This window comes from Lytechinus variegatus, chromosome 2 (assembly GCF_018143015.1).
Source record: "Lytechinus variegatus isolate NC3 chromosome 2, Lvar_3.0, whole genome shotgun sequence".
Classification (NCBI taxonomy): domain Eukaryota; kingdom Metazoa; phylum Echinodermata; class Echinoidea; order Temnopleuroida; family Toxopneustidae; genus Lytechinus; species Lytechinus variegatus.
Window position 1 is genome coordinate 26131980 of NC_054741.1, and position 12544 is coordinate 26144523.

General features: G+C 35.4%; 1 long non-coding RNA gene across 1 annotated transcript; it reads left to right on the forward strand.

Annotated features, from left to right (window-relative positions):
• The first annotated feature begins 6282 nt into the window (after positions 1-6282).
• On the forward strand, positions 6283-9596 carry LOC121409418. Its single transcript, XR_005969145.1, has 3 exons — positions 6283-6323; positions 8924-9043; positions 9582-9596. It is a non-coding gene; the product is annotated as an uncharacterized LOC121409418 (long non-coding RNA).
• The last annotated feature ends 2948 nt before the right edge of the window (positions 9597-12544 follow it).

The window sequence follows — 12544 nt, forward strand, 5'->3', positions numbered from 1 at the left end:
CACTTAGATAAAAAGACCCGAGAGTAATATCTGTCATCTATAAGGTCAGCCACTATGCTTGAGTAATTTAGATGGAAAATATTTCCTATGTAATTGGTTATATACCAGGGGGGCGTTTCATCAAAGGACTTGTCGGACGTTTCATCCGACAAGTCCCATTTTATCTGACAGTTACCATAGGAACAGTGCCTTTCCGCAAATCAAAATCATGGAAAGATATCATATCTGACAACTTGTCGGATGAAAATATTGGTGAAATGCTCCCCGGCGTGGCTTTTACCAGCAAAAAGCTGTCCTGCCAGATTCCTATGGGAATAACCATAAAGAGAAATTTGAGATTGATTTACAATTTCTTTTTTTCCTCAACACCAGGCATTTCAAGAGGCATTATTTCAAGACTACCCCTCCCCATTCTTTGTGCTTTTGTTGACGTATGCCACTGAATAGTATCCCATTGTTGGTACCTTAAATTCAGGTTATAAGAATCGTAAGTCTAGGAAACCGAAACATTTTGTGAATCTTTATATTAAACTAGGAAGTCTGTAGTAGTTGCTTCAGGTCACACAACTATCTGTGCTCCACGAAGCATTAATTTTTGTTCTGTAATATCTTTGATTACTTTCTTCACTAGAATAAATTAGGTGTATATACTTGTACATTGTATGATATACAGTAGAAAATATTTATTTCTTGTAATTTAGTCCTTGGTCATAAGCAATAAATGAGCAGTCCCCCGTACAAACGTTTTTATTGGAATCTAAACCTATTCTTTATTTTGGTTCATGGGTTGCAAGGAAATCTTTGCCCTTCCAGACTAGGTTTGTTTTTACGACACAGATAACCACTAGCAAGTCATACATAAAACGTGTCACAATGTAGAAAACCAAATCCCTGTATTATCAATTTCTGATTCCAGCACAGTTTAATTCGCATTTGATATTAGAGAATGATGATAAGGATTTTAATCAAATGATTGGCTGAAATTGATCACGTGACCAGTAAGTCATAACAGTGAAACTCGCTAATGACTGGTACTAAAGACTAGTTTCATTGATCATTCATGGGTTCTGTAACTCAAGGGGAGTGATTAATCGTACACTTGATTTTCACGATTGATTGTCAATGGCATCAATCTTAGAAAATGTTCAAGGATCATTGCTAAGCTTTGTGTTACGGACCCCTTGTTTTTGAGATGAGGATGGTTTGTCAGATAACAAGGATCCACATCACTATCTTGTAAAACGTATGGTTCATATCATTATGTTTAGGGGATGTTGCAAGGAAATATTTGCAATTAATTGCAAATATTCTGTTGCAATTTTACAACTGAAAGATTGATGTTAGTTCCAGCAAATCAGATTACACTCCTTGTTTCAAAGAGCAGATAAGCAATCAATCTTGAATTTGTAATTAATTCAAAGACATATGATTGATTTAGGGACGAAAAATACACTTGCAATTGATAGCAAGTTTCTTGCAACATCCCTTTAGAATAATTACTGACTTGTTGCCTTTGAATCGGTCCAAACGCCCTCAGCTCTGCCTCAGGCATGTCAGAATTTTTTTCGAGATACCTTTTTTTTGTATAATGCTTACTAATGTCCCTGATGATCGGATGATGTGTAATATTTTTTCCACTAGTTCAATCACTTTTGTTTGTGTACATACACATATAAACTTCAGATTTATGTATAGACATAAAATTATTTCTGGGTGTGTAATTTATATCAAGGAAAGGGAAATTAGAGTATAAATTATTTTGTCCAAGTGTAAGTTCACTTCACATTATCTGTTTGATATAGAAAAAGAACTTTGCATGTCTACCTTTAACATTCAAGATATTTTATTTCCTTGTCTTTATATTATTGTAGGACATTTAAAGGCGCATGGATGTAAATATTTGTAAACAAATACATATGAAAAACCAGTTACACTGTAAAAAATGAAGTGCTAATTTAGCACTTATAGTGCAGTCACTATACAAGCACTATAAGTGCTAAATTAGCACTTCATTTTTTACAGTATAGTATGTATCCTTACATCATCAGCCACCAGAATTTTATTTTGATGTGTGATGAACGATTTATACAAGATTTGACAGTGAATCTGTGCAGTTGTTTTGGGACAGTATTCACTTGACCCTGTACAATAAAGAATATCTCATGAAGATATAACCCCAAGAATATCTTCCTTACTAAATCAGTATACCATAATCTAAAAAGCAAATCTCAAAGTTTCTTTTTTCTTTCAGTTGCTTGTACCATTTTAGTATTAGCAATGTTATGAAAAATACACAGACAATTTATGATTCCTTTTTGGATAAAATGAAATAGGAAATTGTCACCAATTCGCACCATTTGTTCATGATGTTGTAAAAACATGACGAAATCATTTTAATTCATTACCTGCCAAATGTCAATTATATAATTGATCAAGCTTTTTTTTTCGTTCATGCTATCTTCCAACCTTTATTTGTAGGTATTTGTTCCCTGTATATTACTTTTGCCTGCTCTTAACAATTAATGTTTGTGTTCAAATTATTTCAAGATTCAATAAGTTTTGTTTGATATTATTACGATCGTTCATTATCATACAAATAAATAATGAAAATGAACTTTAGTATAAAACTTTGTACATTCTTGAAGCTGGTATGTAGTCAAGTGACAGAGATTGAGAGAGAGAGAGAGAGGGGGGGGGGGGGGGGGGAGAGAAAGAGGGGGGAGGTGAAGGAAAAGGAGAAGGGAAGAGAAATCAGTCCTTACGATAGTGCCATGAAAATTGATTCATTATTTCTGTAAGTCCTACAACCACATCGGGAATTTTTTGAAGAAGTGTCGGGGTCAGACCACTGTGGTTCACTCCTTGCGTTATAGATCACGTGCGAAGCCGACGCCCCTGCGTACGATCCAATCAGTTCCAATTTACTCATTACATCTTCGTATTTCCTTGAACATGGTGAAAAATATTGTTTATTGTCTTTAACCATCCGTCTACTTCTGACTTCAAAACATATAAGATGCGACGCATAATTCCTAGATATTATGTTGTCCCTATTCAACTGAACGTACCTCACTTCCCCGCACTTCTTTAGAAATTATATTCCTTGAATCAAATAACACTGCAAATCGACTTAGACCGGCAGCCCAGAGAACTCAACCGGACGCTAGACAAGGAAATGACCCTATCTTGATGGAATGACTTGCTGGTCACAATCCCCCAAAATGCATCTGTTGAAAATGACAAACTGCAAACTGATCCTTTCACCTTTTTTATTAGACACTCTACACGTAGCCTGAAACCGATAGAGTATGCGGCTTGTTTTTGTTGAAATTTTCAGAAATATATTCTTAATATATCGTAGGGCCTCTAGCGCTCCTTGAAATTCTCATGCAAAATTAATGTTTACATAGTAATTCACCCTTATAAAAATCGCCAATGGTATTTGAATGGTGCCGAATGGTAGTTGAATGGTAATCTGAATGGTAAATGGTACGCGAATGGTATTTAAGTGGTGTTTCAATGGTAAGTTCTTAATGGTAATTGGTAGTTTATTTAATGGTAAATGGTATACCATATACCGAATGGTGTTTCAGTGGTATGTGACTAATGATATGATTGGTATGATGAATGGTATACCATTTACCCAATGGTGTCTCAGTGGTATTCAATGGTGTCTCAGTGGTATGTGCTTGTAATGGTATGATTGGTATGATGAATAGTATACCATACATCCAATGGTGTGTCAGTGGTATACAATGGTGTCTCAGTGGTATTCAATGGTGTCTCAGTAGTATGTGCCTGTAATGGTATGATCAATGGTATACCATACACCAATGGTGTCTCAGTGGTATACAATGGTGTCTCAGTAGTATATGCCTCTAATGGTATGACTGGTATAATGGATGGTATACCATGCACCAATGGTGTCTCAGTGGTATACAATGGTGTCTCAGTGGTATTCAATGGTGTCTCAGTAGTATGTGTCTTTGATGGTATGACTGCATGGTATACCATGATATACCCAATGGTGTCTCAGTGGTATACAATGGTGTCTCAGTGGTATTCAATGGTGTCTCAGTGGTATGTGCTTGTAATGGTATGATTGGTATGATGAATAGTATACCATACATCCAATGGTGTCTCAGTGGTATACAATGGTATCTCAGTGGTATTCAATAGTGTCTCAGTAGTATATGCCTCTAATGGTATGACCGGTATAATGAATGGTATACCATGCACCAATGGTGTCTTAGTGGTATACAATGGTGTCTCAGTGGTATTCAATGGTGTCTCAGTAGTATGTGTCTCTATAATGGTATGACTGGTATGATGAATTGTATACCATATACCCAATGGTGTCTCAGTGGTGTCAAATGGTGTCTGAGTAGTATGTGCCTCTAATGGTATGACTGCATGGTATACCATTATATACCCAATGGTGTCTCAGTGGTATACAATGGTGTCTCAGTGGTATTCAATGGTGTCTCAGTAGTATGTGCCTCTATAATGGTATGATTGGTATCAATATGGTGTCTTAGTAGTATGTGCCTAGTGGTATATAATATAATCATGTTGGATAATTGTAAAGCTATAGTGGCTTAGTGGTGTTTGCCTAATGAATGCCATTTGTGTTAATGCTGAATGATATGCCCAATTGCATTACCCATTAACATAATTCCGAAGATTTAAAGAAAATATATCAAAGATTAAAAGGTATTTAGAGTTAATTAAATATTTGACCTGTGACTTTTATGCGAGCAGCTTCCCCAAATCAAGTGTAATCGCTCATGATTGTAAACATGGTCTCTTGCATTCTTTTAAATTGTCTTTGTCCTTATTAAGTAAAAGGTCTATATGTGTTTAAATATTATTGATCCAGTGGTTATGATACAATATTATAAATTTGTTATATTTTACTATTGTACATAAATTTAAATCTGATGCAATGGGTGCATGCAAAAATAAAATCAATCGATCAATGAAATCTTTTTTTGATAAAAAGGGTTTTAATTTTTAATTAATAAGTTTTATTCTATTTTTATAATCATTTTTCTTGTTTATGGCCGCTTTTTATAAAAAGAACTATATATTTAGTGTTCCAAGAAGATATTTGCAATCAATCCCAAAATTCGATCAGATGCAAATTTACAGGTGATGATACATTAAGTTTATCTAGAACATATCAATTTGGATTTTTTTTATGGATCAGTTGCAAGTTTGCAATGAAAAGTATGACTCTCATGATTTTGGAGTCTGAAATTGATTTGCGTTCGATTGCTTCGATTGCAAGTTTCTTGCAATGCCCCATATTTTGCTAAAAATGAATTCACTGTTGGTTGTCTTGGTCCCCAACCTCTATCAAATTCCCATCCGCAAACCCTGATTTGGTCTGTCTGCAACGTCAAAAGCCCCATCTGACCCATTTGTACGCTATTCCAATCATGAATTATTTCACCCTTTTTTTACAAATGATATTTCCAAAATTCTAATTCTATTTTAGGCTCTAAATATTCTTTCCCACTTGTGGACGGCGTTTATAAAGAGGAGAGCTATTCTATAGGCCGGCATTACTTGATTGAAATGATTTATCCACATGGTCTTGCTCCCTCACCCCTATCAAAATTCCCTGCCGCCATACAGGGTATAGTACAATGTAACAGAAAAGAAATCTACTGAATGAAATCTCAATTTCAATCATTACAAAAGCAAATTAAAAGGGAAGAGGAGTGAGTAAAAAATATATATATAAAGGGGAAAAAACAAGAAAAGAAAAAAGGCAAAGAAGAAAAGAAAGATTAACAGAAAAGAAAAAAAGACAACGAAAATAAAAAAGAAAATAACATAGAGAACAGGAAAAAAAAGTGAAGGGATCGAAAACTTTTTTCATAGATTCCAAGATCCAAGGAAAACAGTGGCATGCACTCACGCCATCATGGTTTCCAACCCAGAACCAATCGAGAGGAAAAAGAAGACACCCCTGATTTGGTTTTAATTCACCCCCCCACCCATATCGGGATGTGTATTTATCTTGGCGAAGAAGTCCCCTCCCCCCATATTTTGTCATAATTTATCCCCCCCCATATGCTTTGGCGAGAGGGGCCGCTTGGCTGCTTGCCAGGTAGCTCTATTATACGTGTTGTTCTCGCACTACGCACGCGCGAACGTCTAACCGCCAAGTGCAATATTTGAAAAAGAAAACTCGATCTCAGTACCGGTACTACCGTTTTGCTGTTGATAAGTCCGTCGATAATTCATCAAAAACTAAAGGAACACGGGTCAGATTCGGACAGCGACTTCAAAGTCATTTGTAGAAGGCTATAACAGTAAGTTCTATAACAATTTTCTTTGATTTATTTCTCAAATTGTCTCAAAATGTTAGATGTCGTTGTACTGCCACGACATGCACGACCACTGCACTGCCACCGTCACTGCCCCGTTGGCGCTGGCCGCTGCTCTACGGGCCGGGACGTGGCTTTGACGATAGGGAGTGCTTATGGTTTATGCTTTGTATTGGCAGAGTTAAGATCGGCGAGCATTGAATAGTAATTCGCTCATATTGCCTGATGTTTATTGTCAATGTTTTACAAAAACCATCTCTGAATACATTGAATTCGTGAATGAATGATTTGTTAATGCTAATGTCAAGACTGTCAAAGTTTTAATTGTGAATAAATAGACCGTTACTGCACACGTTAATTTACTGAAATTGAAAACTTGCCGACAAATATTGCTTTGAAATTAGGCCTATAATTTGTTGTTGTTGTTGTTGATAGATGTTGGTAAATGAGATAAAATGGAGGTGAAACATGGTAAGGGTCCTAAAGTTTAAAAAATGATAAAGGCTACGCAGGTCTATAACTTTGCTACACTGTACACACCACTCATTGCACATACTATTTCAATGGTAAAATGTGCACTTTGTGTGTGGAACTGTGACTGGACGGAGTGACAAACGATTCCTATTCAATTTTTCTACAGAGGCTGCAATAAATATGCAGAGAAAACTGGCGCTAATGCAGTTTTGCACCGGCCGATTACCAGCATACCTCATCACCAAAACTTGTTCCCAAATGTCATGACAGGTCTCTCAGTCACATTTCGATGTTAATATACCCACCGTTTTTCAAAATATTGGGAATGGCTGTATTTAGTCTTCGATCTCGACGTCGTTGATCTAATCCGTAGACATCACTTCGCGGATCTCTCGGATTCGCCGTAATATTTATATGGACTGAAGTTAGCAACCAAATCATGCTAACATGTGGCAAACAAACTGCCAGCATGCCGCATGCGAATCTTTTGATCGCATAACTTCGGTCCATATCAACATGACGGCGAATCCAAGCGATCCGCAATATTTTGAAAAGTGGTGGGCATATTGTGTATTGATCTCAAAATGTGTGTAGACAATTCTGGTGGGGAGTTTTGCTTGAAGTTGCATGCACAACGAACAATTGTCCATAGACTGTGTACAACGGATAGATCGTCTCCGCACAGCGATTCGAAGACCGCTGATTGGTCAATAGCGCAGATCACGTCATGACCACGTGGTCCCAAAAATAATTCCTTTGGACTGCGTGCGGAAGTATCGATAACGATATCCGGTCATGTTGTGTACACGGTAAATGGTCTTGGTTCGTGATCGGATCGCTCCGGTATCGATCGAAAATTATCGAAACTGCAATTTCATGCATATTCACGCGACGCTCCAAAACCCGGAAGCCAATTGACTTTATGCACGTTGTGATAGACTCTACAAATTCCAAGGAACACGATGACATATAGACGCTAATTCGTAAGATTTTGACGGAAAAGCAAGAAGTATTCAAAATTCGCTTACCTGTGCGGTATCGGTGAGAAAATAGATCCTCCGAGAATACCTTTCATAATTCATATAAAATATAGGAAAATTGAAATTCTAGGTCGATTTTGGTACGAGGTGATAGGGATCATTGCACACTTGTTTTGGTGGAATTCTGTGTGGGGAAACAAAAGGCTTGCACTGCGCATGCTTACTATATTTTCATTCATAAATTGGTTCTCGGCAGTGGCTGGATGACGTCATGTAATAAGCAAAAATGTACACGACCGCTACGTTCACGCTCCGCTATCCGTTGTACACAATTGTTCACTGTGAGTTGGCTGGTGTGAAACTGCATTAGTGCCGGAGGGTATTCTTAGATCCTTTCATGGGGCTAGGCATATCAATTTTTAAAGTAAATTTTATCCTCTTTTAAAGTTAAGTTTGTCCTGTGATCACATTTTATCTGTTTTTATTTATTTACTGATCAAAACTTGCCTAAAAAACGTCTGGAGTTCATCCACTGGCATATGATGAACGGATCCATGATTTCTCAAAGGGGGTAGTGGGGCACATTTTCCCAAGGAAACTTTAAATAACAAGCAAACCAAAAAGGAGATCCTCTTGTATGAGACAATATTTTTAATATAAATATTTGCTGTAACTTTCGAAGGGGGGGGGGGGAGAACACTTGTGTAAGAAAGCCACATTTTTATCAAACACATCAACTATTGCTCTCAAGGTGGGGGCACAGGTCAAATGTGCCCACTTGGATCTGCTTCTGCGATTGTCAATACCAGAAAAATGGAATTTATGTCATCGATTACCCTCTTGAAAATTGCTGCTCTAGAAATTTGATTTCAGATGACATAGCTATTACTAGTATAAAGCATGCACAGTTATAATACAGCCTTGTCTGAACTACGCTGAAATACGATCACATTTCCTTATTTTTATCCTAAATTCTGGGCTGGTAATCAGAGGTCCATGAAAAATATCTTTAAAATTAAAATTCTAAGATCATTATTTTTCTATTACTATATTAGTATTCTATTTTTGTTTGTATCTGCACATACATGCAGATTTTACAACACTTAAATTGATTTTATTTCATTTTCAAAGTTTGGACGACGGATACACTGGATGATAAGGTAGATGATCCAGCCTTATCTTGGAATGACACGACGGGTGTTGAACACAGAAAACGTACCGTGTACAAGAAACAATTGGAGTTTATGAAAGGTAGGTGTGTAAGAATTTTCTTCAGTAGAAAAAATGCAAAGCTTCATGAGATAAAACAGATTGTATTCCTGCAGTGGCATAGCTGAAAAAAAAACCTTGTCAGGAATGGTAAAAAATCCTTAGAAAGGACAAATGTCATCCCTATTTAGAGGAGCACACGTCTTTTCTGACACCCCCCCCCCCAGAAAAAAATCAGTATGTTGGCTGAGGGGGGAAGGGTGGACACTTTTTCCCCAGGTATTCATTTGTTGTGGTATTTGTCATCATTGGGGCAACCTCCCATTATATAATAGGTTATTGTCTACCCATCTATGGTTAAACATAAATTTATTTATCATATTTTACAAAATGTTTTGTTGATATTTGTTAATTGGTATCATTCAATTGAATGGTAGAGTATACTGCAAATTTCTCAATATATAAAAAAAATATATGAACTTCTAAAGAAAGCTTAAACACATGACAAGCATTCATATTTTGAACCCTTAGCTAATATACTGTCCTTTGCATTGTTTTCATCCAATATTTCTTATTACAGCTTCAAGGAATTAATCCTGCCGGGTACCCATTCACTTCATCTGGGTCTAGTGATGCACAGTGTGGATGAAATTCGGGCTGAAGGAAAACACACCATGGCTAGGACTCAAATTCACGACCCTCTGTTTGAAAGGTGAGAGTCAGAACCACTAGACCACGACGTTCCCAGCTGATGTCATATCCCCACTTGTTCTTTTGTATTTTATTACAAGAAGTCGCGCTAATTTACATTTTGTCCTCCGAGAACTATAAAAAATGGAGTGAAAATTTATTTCAAAGACATGTCCACCCTAACAAAAAAGTTGATTTGATTAAAAAGAGAAAAATCAAACATAAAAATCGGATGAAAAATAAGAAAGGTATGACATTTTTAAGTTTCGCTCAATTTCACTTAATAGTTACATGCACATCCAGGTCGGTATGCAAATGAGGGAACTGATGACATCACTCATTCACTTTTCTTTGTTTTTTAGATATGAAATATTATAATTTTCTCCTCATTGTCCTATGAAATAAAGTTTTATTTTTTATTGTCAAATCTGTAAAAAAATTGAAATATTGTACAATTCAAACAATGAAAACCAAAACAAAAAGTGAGGGTCTTATTTTGCATCCGATTTAGATGAAATATTTTGCATGATGCTTGCCTGATTTTCTCTGTTGATTCAAAACAATCTTTTCTGTGGTGGACTAGACCTTTAATGTGAAGATACTTGGGACATATCATACACACATGTATGAAAATATGAAATAATTATTTCATTTTATAGAATAAGCCTAACAAATATTCCTGACGATCGTGTGTACATTGGGTTAATTTTTTACCAAAATGTTGTTAAATTTCAAATTCAATAACTTTGTTATTATCAGATTTTAATGAAATTTTCAGCATGATCCTTTTCTGATTCATTCTCTCCCTACCAAAATCTCCCCTTTTCTCATGCTTTCTTTCTATGGTCCCCTTCATTCTCCTTATAACTATGTTATATGTAAAGTGTAACCGGTCGTCCAACCAATTTGATTGAAGGGCTAGAGGTACTCGAGACTGAAAGCTATGTGATATAATTCAAAGTGTACATCAGACAAACAAAAAACACTGAAAATCTCATCCAAATTTGTTTAGGATTAACAAAGTTTTGACGAATTAAAGTTGTTATTTTTTGCTAAAACTGTTCTCTGCAAGTCCTCATGAATATACAAGATCACAATTTATATATTTTTTGTATTATATGAATTTAAATTTTGTCCAAGCTCGGTTGTAAAAAATTACGATTGACTACTGATTTACTGTGTAAGACAATATAACACAACAAAAATAGACAGAAAAGAAATAAGTGGGTATCTTGTATATATTATTTTCTATATATTTTGCAAAAAAGGTCTCTATTTTTCTTCTGTTTTTTAGTTTTCCAAATTGAATAATTTTCTTTCCTTATTTTCCTTATATTTTTTTTCTATGTGTGATATATTATTTATTTATTAATGTATCATTATTGTATTTATGATAAACTTTTGGCGTGTTTCTACAATAAATCATTAAAAACGGTTTATCTTTTCCGGACTCGAATTACGATTGACTACTAATTTACTGTGTAAGACAATAATCTTTCTCACACATATTTAACACAACAAAAATAGACAGAAAAGAAATAAGTTGGTATCTTGTATATATTATTTTCTATATATTTTGCAAAAAAGGTCTCTATTTTTCTTCTGTTTTTTAGTGTTCCAAATTGAATAATTTTCTTTCCTTATTTTCATTATATTTTTTTCTATGTGTGATATATTATTTATTTCTTAATGTATCATTATTGTATTTATGATAAACTTTTGGCGTGTTTCTACTGTAAATCATTAAAAACAGGTTATCTTTTCCGGACTTGAATAACCTCATCGTTCTTAAACCAACCTGTTTCTACAGACTGAATAATCTGATTAACTTGCATTTCGCGTCGCAAATACGGTGGAAATCGGAAAATTCAACCTATAACCTCACATTGCATTTTGGTATGTCAAAAATTGCATCTCGTTAGGAAAATTTTCAAAATTCATGGTAGATCTCACTCATTGTAGCAGGTACACGTTTCGCGATCAGCTGGCGAGATAAAAAACGGCCAGAATATATGTTTATTGTGAGATCGCACTTCTTGGTTCAAGCACTTAAGCCAGACACGTATGCTATTTTGCCCCGTGTTTTTACAGAAAAGTTAAACGGATTAACATGGCAATAACCACCTCTCAGAGAGATGGTTATGAGAAACCGTATTTTGCGCGATGCCATTTATCAATAAACCGCATCGCGTCTGTTTCTACAGGAAAGTTATCAGGGATTCTGGATACTTAGGCGGGTAATACCTTTTAACAATTCTATGTAGAAACATGCCATTGATATATCTTTTTAGGTGAAAAGAAAAAAGAGACCAATTTGGGAGTACTATTTTCCCCCCTTTTGGGGATATTTCTTCTAGGTGTGGTACCCTTTATTCATTTGGCCATGTGAAGGCTATCACACATTTTGAGTTTAATCTTCGAAATTTGGTGTTCATTAGTTTGTTGTCCAAACTCTGTCTTACATGTAAATTTGTTTATAAGAAGATTAACATAATATTTATGTGGAGTGCAATCATTGATCTCTTGTGGAGTCGCACAGTCACATGTATTCATAATATGGTGCTTTTATGCCATACCTGTCAATACTCTTTTGTACTTGAACTTATTAGTAAAAAAATGTTTATTAATGTCGTTGAAAGCAATTACACACAACAGATTTAACATCAAGTTTATTGTATTACAAGTATCAGGTTTGTATGCAGAACAGTGGTTTTGCCAAGTACTCAATCCATGTAAAAAGCAATATGAGAGAACAGGTTTATTCTTGGAAATGTTAGCCTTCATTTGTTGTGTTTTTCAATCAAACTCTGTCTTGATGCATGTTTATTTTTAGATAACAAGATTGACAGAGTA